The sequence below is a fragment of the Pongo abelii genome, chromosome 17 (genome assembly GCF_028885655.2).
Source record: "Pongo abelii isolate AG06213 chromosome 17, NHGRI_mPonAbe1-v2.0_pri, whole genome shotgun sequence".
NCBI classification, from domain to species: domain Eukaryota; kingdom Metazoa; phylum Chordata; class Mammalia; order Primates; family Hominidae; genus Pongo; species Pongo abelii.
Genome location: NC_072002.2, coordinates 76,832,648 through 76,860,201, shown reverse-complemented (window position 1 = coordinate 76,860,201; position 27,554 = coordinate 76,832,648). Strand labels below are relative to the sequence as shown.

The window sequence follows — 27,554 nt, the reverse complement described above, 5'->3', positions numbered from 1 at the left end:
CTCCTGGCCTCAAATGATCCTCCAGCCCTGGCCTCCGAAAGTACTGAGATTACAGGTGTGAGCCACTGTGCCCAGCCTCCAATGCTTTTTCTAACTGCCAACCTTGGGCAGGTCCTTTGACACCTCTGGGCTGTGTGTGTGTGTATGTGTGTGTGTATTTTCTTCTGTAGATGAGGAAGTGAGGTTAGCTCCTTTCTGGCTTCAAGGCAGCAAGTAGAGGCCTTTTGTTACATACATGTGGTTTCAGAATCAGACCTGTACTTGAACCTTGGGCTTGCCACCCACAGTCTGGGAGGCCTTGGAAAAAGTACTGCTTCCTCTGGAGCCCCAGGTTTCTCTTTAAAACTGGAATAACTAATGTTAAGGTTATCATGAGGATAAATGATGTAACAAACCATGTGCTCACCTCAGAGCCCAGCACAAGGTAAAGGTATGTAACAGGCCACCAAAAAAATGAACTTCCTAAGGTAATGGGTGGTAAGTTAGCACAGTATGCCTATCTGTACTGCATCTGATGCTTCTGCAAGTCCTGGTTGCTAAGCGTGTGTTGCCCTAGTGAATGTAAATTTTAATAGGAAAAGAATAATTCCAAGCACTTAGAAAGTGAAGGAGGCAATGATTTTTACATGTGTACGGATCAAACGGAATCGTTCCACTGAATGTGCAATGAGCCATCGCCTCAGGGCTGGTGAAGGCAGCCAACAGCTGTTTCTATTTAATTCTTCAACTTGATCTCGCCCATTCCCAGCCTCCCAGCTCTACCAGAGCAGCTGGAAGTCCTCACAGATTCTTTTGTGAAGCTTCCCTTCCCAGGGCAGGCAGGAGCCAGCCCTGCTTTCCCTGTATGTTTGCTATGATTCCTCTGGTTTTGACTTGACCTCCTGTGCCTGTTAGTTCCCAGGCAGTTCTGAATTGGTCTTTTGAGCTTTTAGCTATCGCCAAAGCCTCTGACTGTTCTTCTCTCAAGGTGGGAAGGAATGAATATGGGAATATGGGGAAACAATAAGCTTTTGTGGCACACACTGTTCGTTGCCAACTCAAATTCATTGTCCCTGTCTCTTTTGCTAGTGGAACCTCAGTTTTATTCAGGGTGGTAATATGCCCAATAAAATGTTGACTTCAACCCTCGCAGCTAGGGGTGGCCAAGTGGAGTAGTCTGGCCGATAAGATGTAAGGGGAAGTTGCCGAGTAGGGCTGCTGGGGAAGCTCTTTATAAAGGAGCTATCTCAAAGGCTCATGCTTTTTTTTTTCTCCACTTCACGAGGCACTTCACTGGGCCTGACTGCAGAAGCACTGCCTGGAGATGTAGGAGACATCTCACAAAAATGGAGCTGAAGGCCATGGTCTCAGATGAAAGAGGACAGAGCTCAAAATAGGGTGAGTTACCCATGGCACCATGGAGCTGCCAAACCAGCCTTGGATGACCTAACTCTGGAATCCTTTTTGACATGAAAAGAATGGAACTCCTGTTTTACTTAAGGTAATGTTTAATTGTTTCTTCTGTTATTTGCAGTATAATGCAAACCTAAGTGATACTACTTTTTGTGTGAAAATAAGATAAGTATTTGTCTCTGTCCGTGGGAGAAGTAATAAACTCACCAGCATAGAAGGAATTTAAGCAAAGGTTAGATAGACGTCACTCAGGGGTGTTTAAAGGGATTCTTGCATTAAGTGGAAAGTTGAACTTGGCAGAAAAGCAGAATGTTTATTAAAGAAAAACTATTTGGGATAAAAGTGGCTTATGGCACCTCAAAGTTAAATTTCAATTACTGTAAAATAAAATTTCTTTATTATTTTAGCACTTAAGGAAGCTACAATTCTATGTGTATAACATTTCTGTTTCCCACATTTTTTTCAAATCTACGAGGATTAAGAAAACATTTTTAAAATCTTCAGGATTTTAGGAAACACAGCAAAATTTTCCTTCAGTGAATCAAGTTCACCTTAGTTAAAAAGTTGATTTTAAAAATCCTATCATTTATGACAGCCTAGATGAACCTGGAAGACACTACGCTAAGTGAAAAAGCCAAGCACAGAAAGACAAATACTATATGATCTCACTCATATGTGGAATCTTAAATGTGGAACTCACAGAAGCAGAGAGTAGAGTGGTGGTTACCAAGGTTCAGGGGTGAGAAGAAGAGACTGGGAAGATGTTGGTAAAAGGATAAAAAACTTCAGTTAGGAGGAATATGTTCAGCAGATCTATTGTACAACATGGTGATTATAGTTAATAACAATGTATTATATACTTGAAAGTTGCTAAGAATAGATTGTAAATTTTCTCACACACACACACTCACAAAGTGTGAGGTAATGGATATGTTAATTAGCTCAATTTAGTTATTTCACAATGCATACATACAGCAAAACATTATGTTGTATACTATAAATATATACAATTTTTATTTGTCGATTAAGAAACTAATAATTTAAAAAGTCAAACAAACTTTCTCAACTATAAAAAAGATTGTTTCATGTGTAGCCTTCTGGGACTCCTAATTAAGCATGGTAGCTTGAACACATGCTTATCTTGGTTCCTTCTTAAAACCTCATTAAAATGAAAGATATGAAAAATGGATAAGCCCAAGGAAACAAAGAGAATGTAAGAGATAAGAAGAGCAGACAAGAACATTTAAGAAATTTACAGAAGATAGAGAATGGATGGGAAAATAGTAGAAAAATTGTAGGGAAAAAAAAGGTAAAGATGAGTGCCTACAACCTACAACCAACATCATATTTAATAGTGAAATATTGTAAACTTCTGCCTGTGATTGGAAATAAGACAAGAATGCCTGCTATTGATATCTCCACTTCTACTCAACATTGTATTGAATGTACAATAAAACATAAAATAACACCATTTACAAAAGCAACCCAAAACATCAATGTCTAGGGACAAATCTAGTAAAAGATTTTAAAGACTGCCATACAAAAAAACTATATGTGTCATTAAAATAAAGAATATCTTTTAAAAATGGAAGGATTTACTATGTTCGTGGATTGGAAGAGCTAATATTGTAAGAGACAATATTGTAAAACTGTAATTCTTTCCAAATTAATTTGTTGGTTCAATGCAATTCTAATCAAAATCTTGGTAGATCATTTTGTGGAAATTGGTAAACTGATTCTAAACTTTATTTGAAAATGCAAAGACTCAACAATAGGGAAGGCAGCCTAAAGAAGAACAAAGCTTGTAAACTTATTCTTAAACCACAATTATTGTGATGGTTTTGTTGTTATTGTTGTTGTTTTGAGATGCAGTCTTGCTCTGTCACCTAGGCTGGAGTGCAATGGCATGATCTTGGCTCACTGAAACCTCTGCCTCCTGGGTTCAAGTGATTTTCCTGCCTCAGCCTCCTGAGTAGCTGGGATTACAGGTGTGTGCCACCATGCCTGGTTAATTTTTGTATTTTTAGTAGAGACAGGGTTTCACCATGCTGGCTAGGCTGGTCTCAAACTCCTGACCTCAAGTGATCTGCCTGCCTTGGCCTCCCAAAGTGCTGGGATTACAGGTATGAGCCACCATGCCCAGCCTGTGATGGTTTATCTTGTACCGACATCACAATTTACTTGGAATTTAGTTTTTGATATGGTATGAGGTAGGGATCAAGACGCATATTTCTAGAAGATAACACAGGTACAAAATACACCAATTGTATAGGAAAATATTGATGTGTGTTCTTACAGTAAAATAAAAAACGTCATTCATCAAAAGACCTATTAAGATAGTCAAAAGTTGAGCAGAAGAGTAAGATAAGATATTCACAATACATATAATTAGCAAAGGGCTTTTATCAAGAATATACAAATAATTCTGTCAAATCCATAAGAAAAAGACTACAATCGAATGAGAGACTCACTGATATTAAATAACTTTTTCAAATATGCAACAACATAACAATAATTAAAAGCAGAGGCTCTAGAATAAGGTCATCTGAGTTCAAATCCTAGCTCTGCCTTTTACTAGCCTTGTTGTCCACTATGAATTTCTTAACCTCTTTCTGTTCCTGTTTCCTACTAATGATAGCACTTATATATTACGGTTATTGCAAGGCTGAAGTGAGCTAATATAAGCAAGGCTCTGAGAATAATGCCTAGCCCTTTGTTTTGACTACATACATTTTTATTTTTATTATTAAGAATTGGGAAAACAAATCTTTGTTTTCATCCAAAACTCATGCTTTTGACCATTACACTATATGGTCTTCAGGAAATTTTTGCTGTTCAGTTCTCAATTCACTAAAACCTTGAATAATTTGCTGTTCAGCCTCAACTCTTATCAACCTTTATGTAAGTTGTGTTATAGGATCAGTGCTTTATTATAAATCCACTCACTCATTTTTAAAGAAGCCTTGCAGTAAGATAAAGATGATAATGCCAGCTGTGTGTGGTAGCTCATGCAGCACTTTGGGAGGCCAAGGCGGGTAGATCACGAGGTCAGGAGTTCAACACCAGCCTGGCCAAGATGGTGAAACCACGTCTCTACTAAAAATACAAAAATTAGCCAGGCGTGGTGGCGGGCGCCTGTAATCCCAGCTACTCAGGAGGCTGAGGCAGAGAACTGCTTGAACCCGGGAGGCAGAGGTTGCAGTGAGCAGAGATCACGCCACTGTGCTCCAGCCTGGGTGACAGAGCAAGACTCCATCTCAAAAAAAAAAAAAAAATGTATATATATATATATGTATATATATACATATATAAAATCATGCTAATAATCTTTATTTACTACTGACTGCATACCAGATACTGGTCTACACAATTTACATGCCATTTCTCCTTTAACTGCCACATCAACTCTTTGAAGTAGGTATGTTATTATCCCCATGTTAAATAAAAGGAAACTGAGGCACAGAAGATTTAAGAAACTTTACCAAAGTCATAGGGCTGCTAAGTGGTAGAGAGTAGATCAGTACTCAGCTCAGTTGCTCTCAGAATCTGCCATAACTTTTCTGTAGGAGTAATCAGATAACAGTTCACTGATTTTTTTTTTTAATAGAAGAATTCACATAGTGAAGCATAACACTGTTCTTCAGAATTCTCAGGGACACAGTGTAACTCACCAAAATAATTGAAATTATTTATAATAGTAAACAATTCATATTATGTGTATATAAATTAACCTCAATAATATATTCCACACAGGCAGAAATACACTAAAATAATAACAGCCATTATTTCTGTTTAGTGGGATTAAAGGTAATTTCATTTTCTTTTGTAAACTTTTTTATTTTTCAATTTTTCTATAATAACTTTACTAAAAGAATGTTACTGTTACAAGAAAAAAAATCAGAGAAAAATTGCATATTGCCACAATTTCCAAATGCGAATTGAAAACTGTACTTGAGGTACACAACAACAGACAGCTGTTTTCAGTCCTGCTGAGTCTTTGTGACCCATCCAGTGGCTCATTGTACCTCAAAGACAAATTTTCGGGTGAAAATTCTGTTTCTGGATGTTAGGGTCATCTCCATGTTTAACCTCAGACTCATGTTAGGGTTGACTTCATAGACTGGGTCCTCAATCTTCTGGAATGTGAAGTAGCGAAGCCACTTCTTGTTGCCCTTCCAGAGAGCTAAAGGCCAACAGGGAGAGAGCCATGCAAGGAAAGGGGAAAGCACTTTGGTGGGTGGCAAGCAAGAATGTCATAGAGATAGGTGCTTGGAAATCAATGTCATCGTTCAGTCTGCAGGCAAGAGACTTCCTCCACGAGTTTGAGATTTATAAATGATGACTAGAGAACTTGGGGAGTAGGGATGGGTAATCAGTTCCTTGCAAGAAGGTGAGCTCTAGAGAAATGTTCTGAGATTGAAGAGGGATGCTGGGCACTTGGTTTCTGAGTTAAGCAGAGGAGTTTGAATGTACTCAAGGGAAGCACGATTTATCACAGGGTGCTCCATAAGGACCTGGAAATATTTGGTAAGGTCCTATCCGGAAGAAATTAATTCTAAGTCAGAGTCTGACAGGGAATGGGGAAAGAGACAATCCTGGCTGCAACATTTCAAACTAACGCAGCCATAACTGGCATGGATGCCAGCTGAAGGTGCCATAAAGAAGAAAGTTGCAATAAGATCATGATGTGAGCTGTGGTTATGGACAGAGCAGGGAATCTTGGTTCCCTGAGATTTTTCCCTTCCCTTGCCAGTGTGATTTGGAAGATGCTGGCAGTGAGATGATCTTGCAAAAAAACCCCAAAACTAACAAACAAAAATCCCAAACTGAGGTCATATCCATCCACGTACCAGCTCAACCTTCTCCATCCTAGGACCTGATACTCCCACCATCCAAAGCAAAGCTCACCATTCTTCCTTCACTCCTTCCTGTCTAGGTTCTGGTTGTTTTTGAGACTTGGCTTATCTTTCTTAAAGTCTTAGGCTTATCATTCTTAGAGTCTGTCTAGATGTTTATTTTAACCACATTTTTTATTTCTTTGGAAGAACCATGGCTTCAAAAAAGTACAGGGAGAGAGGTGGGGCAGAGTTGAAAAATGTGACAGGAAAACAGTGAGAATTTGGCAAAAGCCAGGACTTGGTGAGAGACAGGTGAGTCTAAATGACCTAGAGGTTTCTCTCTGAGAAGCTGGACCCTTGCACCAGGACCCTGGATCAAGTACCAGGACCCTTGGTAGCTCCCTCCTGTCATAAATGGCTTTGTTCTGAGCACATTCTGACCTTAGGAGCATACACAGTTCATCCATAGTTAAAAGAAAGGAGAGCCAGTCTATGGGCACAAATGCCAGTAGATGACCACAGGGATTTTAGCTTTCTGTAGAGAAAAGCTCAGCACCAGATGGATGAACTCGTCTATGAAAAACTGAAAATATCTCAGTATTTATAGGTGGTAATATTTTAGGAGGTAAATGGCAAAACTAAAATTTATACAGCTTATTCATTTCCAAAAGGCATAATGTAAAGGACACAAGTTGCCTGGTACGGGGCCTCAGTGCCCTGCCACGTTGTCTTATTTGCATTGATTGAGCAAACTGTTCACAAAGCATCCTGTAAGATCTGCTTCAGCTAAAACTAACTGAGAAACAGTGGTCTTTTTGATAATTCTGCAAGATGGGAGGGACACAGATGCTATAGGAATGAGCTTCCTTAGTAATTGGCCACAAGATATTAATTTGTGATTCAATAATTACAATAGCCATATTGATGAGCCTGGTTTCTTCTCTGTGTCAATAATGTGTTCCCCACTCTCTTTCAGCTATCCATTCCCATGGCCAAACCTTAGACTTTGTTATAACCGTGAACTCTGCAATTTCCACAGTCTCAAGTAGAAGTGAACTCATTGGTCACCTTCCAGCACACTCTTCCTGGCAGCCTACTAATCTCGCAACTTATCACATCTCTTGGTCTTATTGCCTTTTTACTGTCTCTTATCACTTCATGTTTTCACACCCCCCATTATCCAGCTTAGAGTCCATGACCCAGAATTACAAGCACTCTCATCTCCTTTGCCTCTGTCTCCAACCTGCCTAGAAAAACTTCAACTTTGGCTAGCCACTTCTCTGCCTATTCACTTCTACAACCCACAGCTGATCATGGTTGAAGAACAACACCCAGCCATGCTGGTTGGCCTCACTCTAAATTCATAACTGACAGCTTCATGTGGGCCCCAAGAGCTGCATGGAAATCCTGCTACATTTTGCTGGTTAATTCACTATCTAGCTCTCCTAGACACCTGTTCTCACTTTCCTCAAGCCTCCTACACCTCCTTCTCTACAATCTCAGGTGAAGACATTATTTAACTTTCTTCTGCTCTCATTCCCAAATCTACCACCTACTCACCTCCATCTGGCCTCCCTCCTGTTGTTGGGGTTGAACCTTAAATGTTCCTATCTCAGGTCAACCCTTCCACTTGTCCGATAGGTTCTGTCTGCTCTCACTTTATCGGGAGTAAATATCTAGCCATTCTACCCTCTGTAACCCTTTCTATAGGATCATTCCCTTCAGCAGACAAATATATTACTTTCCCCATCTTCCAATAAACAAACCTTTAACTCCACACTTCTGTCTAGCAATTGCTTCATTACTTTGTCATCCATTTCAACAAAACCCCATGAAAAAATGTGCTATACATTTGGCCCTCCATACCCGAGGATTCTGTATTTGCAGATTCAACCGAGAACCAAAAATATTTGAAAAGAAAAGAAAACAAAACAAAAAAACAAAAACCATGTTGGGTGCAGTGGCTTACACCTGTAATCCCAACATTTTGGGAGGCCAAGATGGGAGGATTGCTTGAGTGCAGGAGTTTGAGGCTGCAGTAAGCTACGATTGTACCACTGCATTCCAGCCTGGGTGACAGAACAAGACCCTGAGTCTAAAATTTTTTTATACAACAATAAAAAACAGCATGAATAAAAAAATATAGTATGACAAGTATTTACTAGCACTCAGCTTGCATGAGGTATTACAAATAATCTAGAGATGATTTAAAGTATATCAGCAGTATAGGTAGGTTGTTTATAGATACTACACCATTTTATGTCAGCGACTTGAGAATCCACAGATTTTGGCATCTGAAGAGGGTCCTAGAAGCAATCCCCCATGGACACTGAGGGATGTCTCTGCTTCTCTCCAATCTCTCTCCTCCTACAATTTCTATATGAAGTCACTCTGATTAGGCTTTTGTTCTTAATACTCCACCTTTACTACTTTTCTGAAGGTCTCTAATAATCTCCACATAGCCAAATCCAAAGGTCTTCATCTTCCTGACCCATCAACAGAGGCGAGAGAGTTGAGAGCGCTTTTAATTCCGGATCATGAACTCTAAGCTGGACAGTGGGGAATGTGAAGACACGAAGTAGGCAAAGGACAATGAAAAGGCAGTAAGACCAACAGATCTGATGAGTCGTGGGATCTTAAAACACATCATCACTCTCTTTTTCAAACACACTCTCTTCTTATCTTCCAGGACACCACAATCTCTAGTTTTCTTTCTTCCTCACTACAAAGGTGGATTTATCTTGAAGCTAAAGAAGCGTAAGTGTCAGGGCCCCTCACTGTTATGGGCCCTTTCTAAGGCCCATCTAGGAATATGCTTACATGCTCATATCTGTTTGGAGTATTTGCAAAGTAAGATATTTTAACATAATTGGTCAAACTTCCCCTTATATGCAGATGATCTGGAAGATCCACTCTGACCCTTCTGATCTCTCATTACTGTTTTGTGCACCTGCTCCAAACATACACAGAGCTGCTAGTGCTGAACAGTGCCCACCTCTGCAGAAACTCTTGAGCAATCACTGAAAAGTACAGGCATGCTAAAACCTAGATCCCTTGCCCTGAGTCAGTGCAGTTCTGACGTGTAACCTACACTTCTGAGTTTCCCTGTGGATCGGAAAGAAACTGCCCTTTGGGATTTTGCCTGAGATCATGCTCTTGCTGGGTGTCCTCTCCTGCTGCTCCCTGCACCACCTTCCTGGTCTCCTGAGGTGCTACATGGTCACCTTCACAGTGGTCCTTGTCTCTGGGTCTATTTTGGAGATGTCAACCTAAGGCTACATTGATCATCAACATCCTCTAACATCAAACAGAGACACAGCCAGACAATAAGTGCACCCAACCTTGCCAAAAATGTCAAACTAGAATCTTATCAAGCTTCTAAATGCAATGACCAATTTAGAGGAAATTCAGCAGTCAGAGAACACAAAAAACAGATGATGCATAGGGATTTGATTAGAAAAATCCAGACTGTGGGAAACTCTGCAGAGAAAACAACCTGATTCCTTAAACAAGTTAATTACAAAAAAGAGATAAGACATCTATGGATTTTTAAAAAACTGGAGATATATCAATTAATCACAACCTTAAATTCTGATTCAAACAAACCATAAAGATAAATGTGTGGCATCTCATGAGATCATTAGAGATTTGGATACAATATCTGAGAATATTAAGACATTATTAATCATGTTTGCTGAAGTATGTTTAGGGCATTGTTATTTTTAAAGAATTCTTATATTTTAGAAATACATATGGAAACATTGATAGACAAAATACTGTAATATGTAGAAATTGCTGTAAAGCTGCAGAGGAAAGGAGAAAGTGGGTGGAGTACAGTGGAAACAAGACTGGCCATGAATCCATCATTGTTGAAACTGGGTGCAGGGGTTCCTGGGAATTTACTATACTATTCTGTCTACTTTTGTATAATTTGAAAGTTTCCATATTAGAAACTTAAAAACTTGCCCTTGTGTGAGATGGTATTGGAATATTAGAATGACTGTAAGTATTTTGGAGACTGAATTGAGTTGGAGATATGTTTCGTTTGGGTTTAGTGGGATGTATTTATGTGGTTTGTAGTTTCTCCTGTGGGTGGCTGAGTTTTTTCTATCCCTCTGGAGTAGGAGTGCTTGGAGGAGTTCTCCTCCTGCCCAGGGTACTGGCTTAACTGGAATTGAGACAAAGATAGGAGGGCAGAAATGAAAACCTGCTATCAATGTGGCGTATAGTACGCAGCACTGGAAGTGTGTGAGAGTGAAAGGGAAACAAGGTTTGAAAAGTAGTTGTAGACAATTCTTCTCAGCATCAGATATGTAAAATTATAAGCTCTTTTTGTAAAATTCAATTATTTGATGCTTCATCTGAATGGAAGTTCTCTCTTATCAAGAGTACAAAGGAATACAATTAAATATGTACTATATACTTCTGTCTAATTTTAAAAATTGTGGTGAAACACACAGAACATAAAATTTACCATCTTAACCATTTTTAGGTGTTTTGTTTGGTAGTATTAAATATATTCAGGGGCCAGGTGCAGTGGCTCATGCCTATAATCTCAGTACTTTGGGAGGCTGAGATGGCAGAATCACTTGAGTCCAGGAGTTCAAGACCAGCCTGGGGAACATAGTGAGACCCTCATCTCTACAAAAAGAATTTTAAAACTCTTTTTAAAAAGAATTAAAGACCGGGCATGGTGGCTCATGCCTGTAATGCCAGCACTTTGGGAGGCTGAGGTGGGCAGATCGCCTGAGGTCAGGAGTTTGAGACCATCCTGGCCAATGTGGTGAAACCCCGTCTCTACTAAAAATGCAAAACATTGGCTGTGCATGTTGGCGGGTGCCTGTAATCCCAGCTACTTGGGAGGTTGAGGTAGGAGAATTGCTTGAACCCGGGAGACGGAGGTTGCAGTGAGCCGAGATGGTGACACTGCACTCCATCCTGGGTGACAGAGCGAGACTCCGTCTCAAAAAAATAAATAAATAAAATAAAGAATTAAAAATAAATACGTAAATTCATAATGTTGTGCAACCATCACCATCATAACTCCTTCATCTTAACTCCATAACACTTTTGTCTTGTAAAATGGAAACTCCATACCTATTAAACAATAACTCCCAATTCTTCCCTCCCCCAAACCTCTGGCAACCACCATTCTACTTTTTGTCTCTATGATTTTGATGACTCTAAGTACCTCATATAAGTGGAATCATTCAGTATTTGTCTTTCTGGGACTGGCTTATTTCACCTAGCATAATGTCCCCAAGTTTTATCCACATAGCATATGTCAGAATTTCCTTTCTATTAAAGGCTGAATAATATTCCATTGTATGCATACATCACATCTTGCTTATCTTGCTTCCACATTTTAGCTATTGTAAATAACGTGGGTGTGAAATATCTCCTTGAGATCCTGCTTTCAATTCCTTGGGGTATATACCCTGAAGTGGAATTGCTGGATCATATGGTAATTCTATTTTTAATTTTTTGAGGAACTGCCGTACTGTTTTTCACATTGGCCATTCCATTTTACATTTTCACCAACAACGCGCAAGAGTTTCAATTTCTTACATCCTTGCCAACACTTGTTATTTTCTGATTTTTTAAAAGAATAATAGCCACCCCAATGGGGTGAATGATATCTCATTGTGGTTTTGATTTGCATTTCCCTAATGATTAGTAATGTTGAGCATCTTCTCATGTGCATACTAGTTATTTATATATCTTCTTTGGAGACATGTCTTGATATGGTTATGGTTTGGCTGTGTCCCCACCCAAATCTCAACTTGAATTGTATCTCCCAGAATTCCCCCATGTTGTGGGAGGGGCCCAGGGGGAGGTAATTGAATCATGGGGCCCGGTCTTTTCTGTGCTATTCTCATGATAGTGAATAAGTGTCATGATATCTGATGGGTTTATTAGGGGTTTCTGCTTTTGTGTCTTCCTCATTTTCTCTTGCTGCCACCATGTAAGAAGTGCCTTTTGCCTCCCAGCCATGTGGAACTGTAATTCCAATTAAACCTCTTTTTCTTCCCAGTTTTGGGTATGTCTTTATCAGCAGCATTAAAATGAACTAATACATTAGATTGGTACCAGTAGAGTAGGGAGTTACTGAAAAGATACCTGAAAGTGTGGAAGCAACTTTGGAACTGGGTAACAGGCAGAGGTTGAAACAGTTTGGAGGGCTCAGAAGAAGTCAGGAAAATGTGGAAAAGTGTGGAACCTCCTAGAGACTTGCTGAATAGCTTTGATTAAAATGCTGATAGTGATATGTACAATAAAATCCAGGCTGAAGTGGTCTCAGATGGAGATGAGGAACTTTTTGGGAATTGGAGCACAGGTGACTCCTGTTATGCTTTAGCAGAGACTGGTGGCATTTTGCCTCTGCCCTAGAGATTTGTGGAACTTTGAACTTGAGAGAGATGATTTAGGGTGTCTGATGGAAGAAATTTATAAGCAGCAAAGCATTCAAGAGGTGACTTGGGTGCTGTTAAAGGCATTCTGTTTTATAAGGGAAGAAGAGCATAAAAGTTTGGGAAATTTGCAGCCTAACTATGTGACATAAAAGAAAAACCCATTTTCTGGGGAGAAACTCAAGCCAGCTGCAAAAATTTGCATAAGTAGCAAGGAGCCTAATGTTAATCCCCAAGACCATGGGGAAAATGTCTCCAGGCCATGTCAGAAAACTTCATGGCAGCCCCTCCCATCACAGAACTGGAGGCCCAGGAGGAAAAAGTGGTTTTGTGGGCCAGGCTCTGGGTCCTTGTGCTGTGTGCAGCCTAGGGACTTGGTGCCCTGTGTCCCAGCCACTCCAGCCATGGCTGAAAGAGGCCAATGTACAGCTCGGGCTGTGTGGCTTCAGAGGGTAGAAGCCCCAAGCCTTGGCAGCTTCCATGTGGTATTGAGCCTGCAGGCACACAGAAGTCAGGAAGTGAGGTTTGGGAACCTCCACCTAGATTTCAGAAGATGTATGGAAATGCCTGGATGTCCAGGCAAAAGTTTGCTGCAAGAGTGGAGGCTTCATGGAGAACCTCTGCTAGGGCAGTGTGGAAGGGAAATGTGGGGTCGAAGCCCCTATATAGAATCCCTACTGGGACTACCTCTTTGCATATGTGACTAAGGATATTGAGATGAGGGGATGATCCTGGATCATCATGGTTTTGAAATGTGAGGACATGAGATTTGGAGGGGCCGGAGTGGAATGATGTGGTTTAGCTGTGTCCCCACCCAAATCTAAACTTGAATTCTATCTCCCAGAATTCCGCCATGTTGTGGTAAGGACCCAGGCGGGTAATTGAATCATGGGGGCCAGTCTTTCCCACGCTGTTCTCATGACAGTGAATAAGTCTCACAAGACCTGATGGGTTTATCGGGGTTTCTGCTTTTGCTTCTTTCTCATTTTCTTTTGCTGTCACCATGTAAGAAGTGCCTTTTTCCTCCTGTCATGATTCTGCAGCCTCCCCAGCCATGTGGAACTGTGAGTCCAATTAAACCTCTTTTTTTTTCATCCCAGTTTTGAGTACGTCTTTATCAGCAGCATGAAAAGGGACTAATACATGTCTATTTAAGTCCTTTGCTTACTTTTGAATCAGGTTGTTTTAATTAAGGATTGCTTAAACTCTATCAGGACTATAGACACCAAGGAAATTTGTGTGTGAAGACACTGATTTTATGCATTTTATGCTTACAAGCTAAGAATAATTTAAAAACTGTGCTTAATCATGCCAGAAGAAGTGATTATTTTTCTACTTTCCCTATAGAAAATAACGGTAAAAAACAACTGTAATATAAAGAGTTATTTTAAAAGTATGCAGCTCAAATATGTAAAGATACAAATGTAGGAGTGTATCAGGCAGTTAAATAATTAAAAATATTATGGAATTTATGAATGTTACCTTAAATAGCTATTTTTAAAGAGGGGAGGAGTTTTGCAGATGTGATTAAAATAAGGATCTTGACATGAGGATATTGTCCTGGATTATCCAGGTGGGACCTAAAGGACCTTCACAGTATTTATTATATTTGTCAGCTTTTAAAAACTGCAATTTGATGTGATTTTTCCCATTCTAAATGTATATTCATATTTGTATTTAATTTTAATTTTATATACTTTTTATTTAAGATGGATGCCAAAATTGTATAAGCTCCAGGCTCTTCTGCCCACTGATCATTCCTGCTTAGTTTCCTTCCTCGATTCTTCCTTTTCTCTCTCATTTCCAAACTTTGGGGTTTCCCAGGATTCAGTTCTCAGACTTGTCACCATCTAGATTCACTCCATAGGTACAGGTAGTCAGGGTTTAATCAGGGAAGCAGAATCATGATGAGTATTACTGAATGGGACTTGTTATTGGAGTAAGACCTCATACAATTGTGGAAGAAGCTAGGGAAGGAAGAGTCTGAAAGGGGGAGTTGAAGAGATGAGAGAAAAGTCACTACCAGCCCTCCTGAAGCACTGGGGCGGGGGTGGACAAGTTTGCGCTTCCAAAGGCACACCCGGCTGCAAAAGTGGGACTGGGAAGGAGAGACATAGACGTCCAGGGAAGGCTGTTGCCGCCAAGCTGGCTGATGGGCCTGGGGCTGCTGTTGTCACAGGAGGATCTGGATGCAGTGTGGGGAAGACCAAGAGGCTGGAGTCCTCTGCCCCTCTCTGTCTGTCTCCCTCAGTATCTAATCAGACACCCCTGAAAGAACAATGGCGGCTGCTTCACTTCTACCTTCCAGTCTCATGCGAAGTTCTTTCTTGGTCAATGCTAATGTATAACCCTACAAGGAAAGAAATTCTGGACATATAATTACAGTTTAGCCAAGTTAACACAGTTTCAAACTGCCACACTGTGTAGCCTCACTTTGTCTCATGGCTTTACATTCTACCTGTGTACCAATGAATCACAACTGTATAGGCCCTGTCTGACCTTCTCTGAAATCCAGACTTAAGTCTAACTCCCTACTAAAGCACGATTTGTATATTTTATAGGGTTTTCACATTTAACATGTCTAAAACTGAGTTCATCCTCTTATCTGAACCTATTTTTCCAGAATCTTCCTCTGAGAAATAGTGCAAAGACCAAAAGCTTTGGGGTCACCTTATTTCTTTCTCTCCCACTCAAAAAGTAACCTAAAAATCCTACAGGTTATTCCTTTAAAAAAATTCATTTTCTGATCCCTTCTATAATAAGCTGAAAAAATGCTCTCCAAAAGACATTCATATCCTAATCTCTGGAATCTGTAAATGTTATTTTATATAGCTATTTAAAAGGGAGGGGGGAACGTCTTTGCAGATGTGATTAAGGATATCGAGATGAGGGGATGATCCTGGATTATTCAGGTGAGACCTAAATACAATGACATGTATCCTTATAAAAGGGAGGTGGAGGGAGTCTTGATAGATACAGAGGAGAAGGGGATGATGGAGCAGAGAGAGAGAGGAAGAGAGAGGCAAGAGAGAGAAAAGAGATGAGAAGATGCTAGCCTTGAAGGCTGGAGTGATGCAACCACAAGCCAACATCCACCAGAGGCTACAGGAGCCAAAGAACAGATTCCCCACTAAGCTTCTGAAGGGCATGCACCTTGCTGACACCTAAATATTGGCTCAACAATACTGATTTGGAACTTCTGCCCTCCAGAACTGTGAGAGAATAAATGTCTGTTGCTTTATATCACCAAGTTTACAGTACTTTGTTATAAGAAATGAATATATCTTCTTACAATTTTCTCTCCGATAACCCTGTTTCAGAGTACCCTCATCTCTTGTGTGGAGTATCACCTAGCCTCCAGTCTAATGGGTCTCTCTGTGTCTGTCCTTGTCCCACCCCCTATAGTCTAGTTCAACACAGCAGTCAGAGTGAATATTTGAAAATAGAAGTCAGATCATGTCACTCCTTATTCAAAAACCATCAGTTATCTCCTGTCTCATGTAGAGTAAAACCTCAATTTCTCAAATAGTAATAGTCTACGCAGGCCTATGGGATTGGCTTGCTTCTGACAGTGTCACTTTATCTCTGTTGCTTCATGTTAGTAGCATCAGCTTCCTTGGTGCTCCTCAAGTATACTACATGTGTTCCTGCCTCAGAACTTTGGCACTTGCTTCTTCATCTGTATAGAGTGCACTCCCTGTCTGATATGGTTTAGATGTTTGTCCCCTCCAAATCTCATGTTGAAATGTGATGCCCAGTGTTGGAGGTGGGCTCTGGTTCAGGGGTTATGGAGGAGAATCCCTCATGAGTGGCTTAGCACCATCCCCTGGGTGATGAGTGAATTCTTGCTCAGTTAGTTCGTGCAAGATCTGATTGTTTAAAAGAGTCTGGGACCTCCCCCTTCTCTCTCTTGCTCCTGCTCTAGCCACATGATGTTCTTGGTTCCACTTTGTCTTCCACCATGATTGTAAGCTTCCTGAAGCTCTCACCAAAGCCTAGCAGATGTTGATGCCATGCTTGTACGGCCTGCAAAACCGTGAGCCAATTAAACCTCTTTTCTTTTTAAATTATCTGGTCTCAGATATTCCTTTATAGTAACACAAGGATGCACCTAATACAGAAAATTGGTACTGAGGCATGGGACATTGATATAAAGATATCTGAAAATGTGGTAGTGGCTTTGGAGCTGGGTATCAGGCAGAGGATAGAAGAGTTTGGGGGGCTCAAAAGAAGACAGGAAGACAAAGGAAGGTTTGGAACTTCTTAGAGGCTGGTTAGGTGGTTGTGACCAAAATGCTGATAGAGATATGGACAGTGAAGTCCAAACTGATGAAGTCTCAGATGGAAATGAGGAAGTTATTGCGAACTGGAGCAAAGATCACCCATTTTATGTTTTAGCAAAGAACTTAGCTGCATTGTGTCCATGTCCTAGGGCTCTGGAAGTTTGAACTTAACGGTGATGACTTAGGGTATCTGGTGGAAGAAATTTCTAAATAGTAAAGCATTCAAGATGTGGCCTGGCTCCTTCCAATAGCCAGGATCAGATATAGGAGCAAAAGAATGATTTAAAGTTGGAATCTACATTTAAAAGGGAAGCAGAGTGTAAAAATTTGGAAAAGTCACAAACTGGCCATGTGATACAGGAAAAAAGAGCATTTTCAGGAGAGGAATTGAAGTGGGCTGTGGAGCAACCACTTGCTAGATTAGCATGACTAAAAGGAAGCCAAATGCTAATATCCAAGACAATGGGAAAAGTCCTGGAAGGCATTTCAGAGATTTCTGAGGCAGCCCCTTCCATCATGCACCCAGAGGCCTAGAAGAAAAGAGTGGTTTCAGGGGTCAAGCCCTGGGCTCTGCTTCCCTGTGCAGCCTCAGGACACTGCTCCCTGCATTCCAACTGCTCCAGCTCCAGCTGCAGCTGCTGCTCAAAGGAGTCCAGGTAAAGCTTGAGCCACAGCTCTTGAGGGTGCAAGCCACAAGCCTTGGCAGTTACCACATGGTGTTAAGTGTGAAGGAGGCTTGGAGGATTCCAACTGGATTTCAGAGGATGGGTGGAAAAGCCTGGGTACCCAGGCAGAAGCCTGCTGCAGAGGTGAAGCCACCACCAGAGAAACTCTACTAGGGTGGTGCAAAGGAGAAATGTGGGGTTGGAGACTTCATGCAGAGTGCCTACCAAGGGACTGCCTAGTGGAGTGGTGGGAAGGAGGCCACCACCCTCCAGACCTGAGAATGGTTGATTCACTGGCAGCTTGCATCCTCTGTCTGGAAAAGCCACAAGCACTCAATTCCAACCCATGAGAACAGCCACATGGGCTGCACCCTGCAAAGCCACAGAGACAGAGCTGCCCAAGGCTTTGAGAGCCCACCCCTTTCACAATTGTGCCCAGGATGTGGGATATAGAGTCAAAGATTATTTTAGAATTTTAAGATTAAATGACTGCCCAACTGGGTTTCAGACTTGTCTGGGGCCTATTGCCCCTTTCTTTTGGCTGATTTCTCCCTTTTGGGATGGGACTGTATCCTCAATGCCTATACTACCATTGTATCTTGAAAGTAAATAATTTGCTTTTGATATCACAGCCTCGTAGGTGGAAGGAACCCATCTCTAGATAAGACTTTGGACTTTGGGACTTTTGAGTTAAGGCTAGAACAAGTTAAGACTTTGGGGGACTATTGCAAAGGCACGATTGTATTTTGAAATGTGAGAAGGACATGAAATTGGGAGGGCCAAGGGTGGAATGATATGGTTTGGATGTATGTCCCCTCCAAATCTCTTATTGAAATGTGATTCCCAATGTTGAAGGTGGGTCCTAGTGGGAGGTGATTGGATCATGGGGGCAGATCCCTCATGAACAATGTATTAGTGCATTTTCATGCTGCTGATAAAGGCATACATGAGACTGGGCAATTTACAATAGAAAGAGGTTTAATGAACTTACAGTTCCACATGGCTGGAGAGGCCTCACAATCTTGGTGGAAGGCAAGGAGGAGCAAGTCACATTTTACATGGATGGCAGTAGGTAAAGAGAGAGAGCTTGTGCAGTGGTACTCCTCTATTTAAAACCATCAGATCTTGTGAGACTTATTCACTATCATGAGAACAGCATGGGAAAGACCTGCCCCCATGATTCAGTTACCTCCCAGCAGGTCTTTCCCACAACATGTGGGAATTCAAGATGAGATTTGGGTGGGGACACAGCCAAACCATATCAAATGGCTTAGCACCATCCATTTGGTGATGAGTGAGTTCTCACTGAGTTCACATAAGATGTGGTTGTTTAAGTCTGAAACCTCTTCCTTCTCTCTCTTGCTCCTGCTCTCACCATGTGATATGCCTGCTCCTGCTTCACCTTCTGCCATGATTGTAAGCTTCCTGAGGCCTGAACTAGAAGCTGACCAGATGTTGGTGCCATGCTTATATAGCCTGCAAAACCATGAACCAATTAAGCCCCTTTTCTTTATAAATTACCCAGTCTCAGGTATTCCTTTATAGTAATGCAGAAATGGCCTAACACATTGTCCCTTCCATGGCCATGTGGTTTATCTCCTTACCTGACAGATAAGACCTTTTTCTGACCATCCTTTTCAAAATAACAACCCCCCAACCTCGCTCCCCTGCATTTCTGTCCTTTTCCCTTCTTCTTCCTTTATAGTACGTATATATATATTCTTGCTTGGTTATTTGTCCTCTCCCTTTAGAATATAAGCTCTGTGAGGGTAGGATATTTCTTTGTTTTTTTTTCACTCTTGAATCCTATGCCTAGAAAGGGCTATGACACATAATGGATGCTGAATAATATTTGTTGAATGAATAAATTATCTAAGAATGCCAGGCTAGTTTTATATTACAAACATTTTGCTCCATTAAAAGGTCATGTGTTGAGTTGCAATAGGCAGCAGAAAATATCAGCCAACTCATTTCACGATTTTATTAATATTCCTTGGAGACAGGATGCTTGCACTTTTCAAAATGTCACTCTGGTCAGCAACTGAACCCCATGCTGCTATTCAGTTGTAAGGTATATAATGGGACTGTCATGTATTCCAGAAATGGAGATAAGATCATGTTTTTCCCAGCCCTCTGCTTTAAGCGGGAAGGAAAGGATCAAGTGGGAATATGGTATTACTTTAAAGGGCTTTTTCAATCTAACAGTCTTTGATCCCATCTGTGGGTTGAATAAGCAACATATCATTTCATTCATCCCTCTCAGCTCTGAGGTCCCTCTCTTCTAATTCTTCCTCTCCCTAGTCACTTCCTGTCACAGCAATGGTTTCAAAATTAAACTCCAATTCTAAAACAAATGAAGCAAAGGCAGGCAGGGGGAAATGAATCACAAGCATATGGGAACAGTTTTGTTTGAAAGCATGATCAGCATTCTTTGCAAACAAGCTGTGGCCATATGTGGCAGGGTGGGTATAGAAGGAGTTTTTAAAATATAAGTGATAAACTGTGATAAATCAGAAAACAGTTATAAAGAGAAGGCTCACTAATGATTGGTTTGATGGTGAGATAAAGTCTCTCTGAGGAGACAGGTATTTTTGCATCTTTTTTTTTTTAATTAAATGATTCCTAATAGGTAGCCTGAGGTGAAAGAAACATCTTGCCTGAATTAGGCAAAGAATCTGTGGACAATTTGTTAGGCTAAATTTCTTGGCTAAAACCTGGGTCACTTGAATTCAATTGTATTGATATATCAAAGAAAGTTAATTGTAGAGCCAGATTTATTGCGTCTGGGTTCTCATCCCTATGGGAAGAGAGGAAAAGATGTAAGAGATGTGTGCATGTGCGTTTCATTCATCGATTGATTCATTCAATAAATATTTATTTAGTTCTGAACAAATGTCAGGTAAAATGTCAAACTCTGAGTGTTAAATGGTGAGCAAAAATCAGGGGTGTTAGGTGGTAAGCAAAATTGTGATGGTTTCTGCCTTCATGGAGCGCAAACAAATGAAAAATAGCAACTGTAGTTTCTGCGACCAAAGACAGAAGTAGGTGATTCTATGAGACATTGTGATGGGACATGGGACACCTGACCTAGTCTGGGGAGTCAATAAAGGCTTCCCTAAGGCAATGCTTGACCTGCAGGTGGGAGATGAGTCATTTAAATGGTAGGAGGGGGTGCATAGTTGGTGTTCAGGGCAGATGGGCTATTTGCGCAGTGACCCAGGGGCTGGTGGGCTTGCAGGTTCAGGAACTGAAAGAAGGGCAATGGAGGGCAATGCATCTGGAGTACAGAGCACGAAGGCTGGTGTCAAGAGATGGGAAAAAAGAATAGAAAGAGCTGTGTTTTATTTATGAGGAGAAACCCTCAGAAAGTGGGACAGGGCACCTGATCAAGAGCACGCTTTCTCCTATACCCTCTCCATTCTGAGTCACAGAGAACATGCTGTAAGGAGGCAGAAGTGATAAAAACTGGTGACATTAAATCAGTCTTTCATCTGGCAAATGTGAAGAGTGCCTAATATGTAGCAAGCATTGTTCTAGGTCCTAGGATGTAAGAGATGAACCAGAAATGTCCTGATTTCCCCTCATATGTCTAACAGTCTAGGTAGGATATGACAATTCATAATCATAGTCATATGAATAAACAATGCATTGCAAATGACACAGTGCTACAAAAGAACAGTGTAGGATGCTCTGAGATCTTAACAGGGGTCCTAACTTTGTGTGTGTTTGGCAGGAGGCTCAAGGATGGTTCTCACTGAAGACTAGGTTGACTAAGAGTTATTGGTATAATTATTAGAAAGTTACTGGGAACTTCAATTATCCCTCCTATTTCTACTCCCAATCTTTATTTCATTAGGTGACCTTGACCTTCATGCTTTCTCCCTCTTATTAAATAAAAACTATGCGAGGCCATTGTTTTGGACTAAACTCCTGTACTAGGTTCCAACAGACCAGACTAAAAATCAAGATGGAATCACCCATGCTCACCAAACCAACCCTGAGTTGTTATCTGGCCTTCCAAGAAATCAGAAGAGAGAGATAGCCCAATTTCCCAAAGAGACGAGTTTCAATCTTCAATCAGCATGAAAATGATATTTCCTCTGTTTTAATCCTTACAACAGACTGACCTGAAGTAACCTGCTGTTAACCCCTCAGATTGTTCTGTCTCCCTGTCTCTGCCTTGCGAGGAAATTAACTTTGAAATGACCAATTCATTTTTGTTCTTTGTTTCTCCTTTCTTCATCCCCTTTTCTGTATATAAAGCCAACCTCCCCTGTTCAGTTCACTGGAACACTTATTTTATTTTATGGAATGAAGTGTTGCCCTGTTCTAGAATCACAATAAAGCCAATTGAGATATTTAAGCTAAATTTGTTGTAATTGTGTTTTTTGACACTCTGTATGTAAATGGCAGCAATTGAATAGCAAGGTGACAGTGTTTCTGGTAGAGATGAAAAAACCTACATACTCTGAGAGTCAAGTTTGTGAGCTGGATGTGGTGGTAAATGAAATAATAAACTATCAGATCATTGGGGAGCTCCGATTTTGTTCTGTTTATAGTATATATTAATCTACCACGAGGGCAGCAATATTGATATTTCTAAATTAACACCTTTTTTCTTACTAAACCAATTACTTCCAACATGTTACAGTTCATCACCTCAAACTAGTTTATTTTCCAATCAGTTGAAGACCGAAAATCCATAAGCAGTTTATCAGTGTGTGATGCTGTTTACATTTCAGTGCAGCCATCAATTTGGTTTTTCATCATTCTTGGTACACCCGGCCCAATCTCTTCACAAATTAATGTATTTATCTAAAAACAAGCAGCAACTTGTGCTTATGTATGTAACCTAGAAGCCAGCCAAAGCTGACGTCCAAGGAACTTTGGGTGTGGTTGGTTGTTCCCAAAGATAAAGTCCAATATCAGGAATTGTTGTGAATTGACATAGTCCTTTACCAAAAGCACACAAACTCTATGCCTACAGTGGAACTGTAAGTGATAACCCAAAATGACTATTGTAATGTGGATTTTGATTCCATCGTGTTCACTTAATAGCGTATATCTTGGATAAGTTTCTTAAGTTCTCTATGTTTTCCTGCCTCCTCTCCCCCGCTTTTTGTTTAGTAAAGTTGTAATAATTATATCTACTCTGCCCTTCTCATTTAGTTGTTCAAATTAAATGAGAAACGACCTGTGAATATACTTTGTCAACTGTGGATCAATATTTATGTGTAGGATACCATCATTGCCTTACAGGGTAGAATGGCATCATTGACCCTAATTCTTTGCTCCTTCCTGTAACTATATGCCCTTTGCCGTGTGACTTTGCAAGTCCTCCTCTGAAGAGACAGGATGTATTTCCCTGCTTCTTGACTTGAGTTTGGTTATGTTACTCGCTTCAGCCAACAGAATGTGGCAAAAGTGACAATGCACAGCTCTGAGCCTAGCCTCAGGCTTATGAAGACTGGTATGTTTCTGCTTGCTCTTCTACGCTCTGCCAATTACCATGAGAACATGTCCAGGCCAGGTCTCTGTTCCTAGGAAGAGGAAACGCATATGGAGAAGAATGACTTCAGCCTAGATGCCCTAGCTTAGCCCCACCTAGACCAGCAGCCTCCCAGCTGACCTGTATACATATATGTGGTTGAGTCCAGCCAAGATCAGCAGAGGGCCCAGCTGAACCATGTGAAGTAAATAAATGTGAATTGTTGTATGGCACTGAGGTTTCGTTGTTGTTGGTTACATAGCACTATTGTAGTAATAGTTAATCAAATCATCCATCCAAACCTCCACCCATCCAGCCAATCAAACATCCATTGGTCCACTAAGCCCATGGTGTTTTCCAGGGACAAAAAGAAGAGATTTCAGTTTTAAATTGACTTTTCCTTCTCTCTTTTTGCTCTTCCCTGCTTGCCCCAATTTTTTAAAATAAATTGTTCAAGAGTTGCAAATAGGGAATATTCTGTATAGCACTTCAAGTTATCTGAATAAAAAGCACAAGAGAAAACTAACAAATTTTTTAAGTGTTTACTTCTGATATGTAGATGAGGAGTCTGTTAGGATTCCATGCTTTCTTTTTTATAGTCTAATTTATAGATGGGACTTGTCTATAAGTGAATGCAAAAGACAGAAACAAATTAAGGGCCTTAATGTCACCGAGTTTTGAAAGTCTTTTGGGGCAGTTCTAAGCTAATAATTCAACATAATACACATATTGAATATATACCACATGTAAGGCATAGTATAAGGTCCTGAGGAAACAGAAATAAATGAGGCTCTCAAAGATGTAGTAAGGAAAATGAAATGCAAACTACTCATCATGTTGCTTCTCATCAATTCTGTAATATTTTTTGCACTTTTTTACATTTTAAATTCAAGATGATATGCTGTAGTTTAGTTGGTAGTTAGTGTTTCCTCTTTCTTTGTTGTATATAAAATAACGATACAGATTGTAATTGATAGTATCTTAGAGCCAACAAAACAGGAAAGCAGATTGCTATGAGAACAGCATATATACCATAATATAGGATCAAAAAGCAAGGAGAGATTACTTCTTCTTGATAATATAGGGGGAGACTTCATGGAGGAAGAATTTATTTGAGAAGCCAAAAAACATAAAGAATTTTAATTTAAAAATTGAGGCTAGAATAAAGACCACAGTAGGTCAATTGGTTCCTAAACTTTCTATCACCAAGGGGCAATTTTTAAATTACCTATTCCCTCCTCCACTCCATGTTGTTGTTTAAAAGATTTGTCATTATAAGTAAACTTGCATTTATCAAGAGGTACTTCACTTTTCAATTTGATAGAAAAACCCATGCATTACTGTTAATCAGAGTTTCTAATCAGATGAGATGATCAGTATTTCACACTGAGTTAGCATTTTTGGCCAAAAGTCAAGAAACTTCATATTTTAGTTAGTCTATGAGATTATTATTCTAGGTGACTGTTTAATTCCTATTAGGATTTTTGAAATATTGACAAGAATTAATTCTAGATGGGAACCACCATTCTACATGAGAAGTGCATCGTAAAAAAATATGTAGACAGGGGACCTACAAGTTGTGATTGTGAATACACTTACCCAGCACTTTCAGCAAATGAGGAAAAATGAAGGAGATGGTAGGAAAGTATGAGAGGGCCAGCTCATAGACGGTCTTGAATGTCACACTTAAGAATTTAGACTTTCACCGTAACCATGACTATAGAATTCATTACTGAATATAGAACTAATAGTATGAATTTGGTAAGCGGGAGAGGAGAAGGAGAACTACCCTATGCAACATAGCCAAAAGTAAAAACAGAATGACTAGATTTCCACCAAAAGAACAACAGATGTGCCACAGCTTGCATGCTTATCTATTGTGACGTGGCTGCCAACAAACTAAATTTGGGAGGAACCAGTAAGCTTCACCATCAATTCTATATTTCTACATGAAAGTTCCAGGGAAGATACTGTATTGTGTAATAGCAAGAGGTTGACTTCTGAATTCAGACCACCTGGGTTCATGTTCTGGCTTGATTGCATGTTAGCTCTGTAGCTTTAGGCAAGTAACTGAAGATCTTTGACCTTAACTTTTATCTATAAATGGGAAAAATCATATTATCAATATTAGAAGACGTTTGTAAGGATGACATGAAATAATTTTTGGAAGTTGTCTTGTACATGGTTAGCAGGATTTAATTACTTAATTCATTTCTTTTAGGTTTGCTTGGAAACCCAAATGTCAAGAGATTTTGTGGTGGCATAGAAAAATAAATTCAGTCTTTTCTCTTTCCATCGTCTCATAAGATGTCAAACTGACTGGTAATCAAGACCCCAAGGAGAAAACATATGCTCCAGACACCAGCTTCATCTTGGCAGTGGTCTCAGTTGGACTTGAGGGTAAATAGGAGTTGACAGCTGAATCAGGTGTGGAGATTCAGGAAGGTGGTTTTCCTGGAGGACGTTAGCTGGAAGTTTACCGATTGCAAATAATGATCATTGTTGTAAATACATGAGGGTAGGGGAGAGAGGAAGCATTTTGGAGAAAAAATTCTGGAATTCCTGGACAGGATTGAAATGAGAATTCAGAAGTACTAGAGCTTAGTATCCTGTTAAGGAGATCATGGCTGCCTCATTGCTACTGTTGTGCAAATTTCTTTAGCAATTCCTTTTAATCAGTCACATTTGAAATTGTCACAGCAGAAAATGTTTTCCCAACGAACATGCTTCAATATATGCTGACTAATAATAGTGAAACCTTATCTTTGGCATGTACTTTTGGACTGTTCAAAGTGCTTTCACATTTATAATTGCATTTACTTTTCAGAATGACCTTTAGAAAGAAGTAGGGTATTATTATTCCCTTTTTTAAAATGAGGAATCCGAAACCACAAGTTGCATAAGGAACTTACCTAATGTTCATGGTTATTAAATGGAAAAGAAAATTTAGATTTTTCTAGTCACTTCTTTTTTTGGGAGACTATTTTGTTTTCTCATTTTATATTTTCTCTCTCAACAGTTTTGTGTCAGCCCACGCTGTTTCTGGGGTCACAAGAGACAAATATTTACCATTTCTCATCCTGCACATTTTTTGGACGCTGTTACAGAAAATTGACAACATTCTTCATCCATTTGATCTAAGACTTGCCGAAGTTCAGACTTGAACTCTTCTGTCTAAAGGAGTTGAGGGTGGAATTATTGAATCCGTGGTCAGGACCAGATCCCCCCTTTTTTCCCCACACCTTAAGTCTGTTCACCTTCTAATTGTTACAGACTAAGATGTCAATTCAGTCCCTTCCTTTTTCTTTTTCAGGGGCTATTGACTATGGTAAAATCCACTGTCCTTCACAACAAACAACACTTTCTTTCTCTGGTTCAGAGTATTTCACATTCCTTCCATATTACTCAGCCTTTTACAGTCATTTTGAGGCACAGACCTGTATGTGCCTTCTCCCCTCCCCGTTTTCCTTCTCATTTTACACAGGAAATCACCCCTCAGAAACCCTTGGGTGAAGAAAAACAATGTAATGAATAACACGTAGGACATCTTATGAAAGTGCCAACAACTTTTTGCAAAAGTCTCAGCGTTCTCATCCTTTTACTGTAGTTTCATTTATGTATTTTAGCATTTTATTAGTAATTAAAGTTGATGATTGGTCAAATCTTCTCTCTAATGTCTCAAAAAGACTGTTTGGGTTATTTCCACTTTGTAACAAATCATCTCAAAGTTTAGTGGCTTAAAACTACAGCCATGTATTTGCTTGTGATTTTGCAGTGTGAGTGGTTCTAGTCATCTTTGTGTGGTCTCCCCTGCAGCTGGAGTGGCCTGGGGGCTTGAATGGGACAGAAACATTGAAGATAGCATCTGAACTAGGTTAGATAATGTCTCCCCAAAGTTTATGTTTATACAGAACCTCAGAATGTGACCTCAGAGGTTTAATTTTCCAAATAAAACTCATTTTATTTGGAAAGAGGGTCTTTGCAGATGTAATGAGTTAAGATGAGGTCATGCTGGATTAGAGTGGCCATATGTCTAGCTTCCTAGCAGGGATGGCTGGAGGATTTGAAGCCTGAGTTTTCAGACTTCTAGAATCTCTCTCTGTGTGGTCTCTCTACCAGGCTACCTGGACCTCTTGATATAAAGGCTTGAGGTTCCGAGAGAGTGAAACCTGAAGCTTCCAGGCCCCTTACGGGTACAGCTCAGAGGTGTCACTAGTTTACTTCTCTCATGTTCTGTTAGTTAAGGCAAATTACAAGGCCAGCTCCAATCAGGAGGAGGAAATTGAGTCCACCTATTGATGGAGGCACAAAAGGCATCCACAGGGTCGAGAGGAATTGTTGGTGTTCATCTTTGGAGTCAGCCTCCAACAAGGATCATGGATACCTGAGTTTGCAAGGGCATTTTACTGCCTTATAGAGCCTCTCAGTGTGAGTCACCATGTAGACTTCCTTCACTGACAATCTTCTGGACTTCCAAG

General features: G+C 40.2%; 1 long non-coding RNA gene across 1 annotated transcript; it reads left to right on the top strand.

Moving 5' to 3' along the window:
* Positions 1 to 1,189: 1,189 nt before the first annotated feature.
* LOC134760358 (uncharacterized) lies at positions 1,190 to 26,738 on the top strand. Its single transcript, XR_010137686.1, has 2 exons — positions 1,190 to 1,480; positions 25,298 to 26,738. It is a non-coding gene; the product is annotated as an uncharacterized LOC134760358 (long non-coding RNA).
* Positions 26,739 to 27,554: the final 816 nt, after the last annotated feature.